Genomic DNA, 224 nt, shown 5'->3' with positions numbered 1-224 from the left:
GCTTTTTGGTAATTTTGGGTCTACAAGCACCACCATACCCCACTGAACTGGACCAGTTGCAACACAGTTCACATAAACGAAGCCGACTACGGGGCTCGAACCCGCGACCACCAGCTTAAAAGGCTGGCGCTCTACCGACTGAGCTAAATCGGCGCGAATCGATGACAAAGAGAATTAGAACACCATGGAGGAAGCAATGCACATGCTTTTTGGTAATTGTGGGT

The 224-nt window shown here is 49.6% G+C and overlaps 1 non-coding gene across 1 annotated transcript; it reads right to left on the bottom strand.

The window, feature by feature from the left end:
• Positions 1 to 80: 80 nt before the first annotated feature.
• TRNAK-UUU lies at positions 81 to 153 on the bottom strand. Its single transcript has one exon. It is a non-coding gene; the product is annotated as a tRNA-Lys (tRNA).
• Positions 154 to 224: the final 71 nt, after the last annotated feature.

This window comes from Pyrgilauda ruficollis, unplaced genomic scaffold (assembly GCF_017590135.1).
Source record: "Pyrgilauda ruficollis isolate IOZ18807 unplaced genomic scaffold, ASM1759013v1 scaffold22156, whole genome shotgun sequence".
In the NCBI taxonomy this organism is placed as follows: Eukaryota; Metazoa; Chordata; class Aves; order Passeriformes; family Passeridae; genus Pyrgilauda; species Pyrgilauda ruficollis.
The sequence above is the reverse complement of the archived record's forward strand: the minus strand, read 5'-3'. Positions and strand labels throughout refer to the sequence as shown.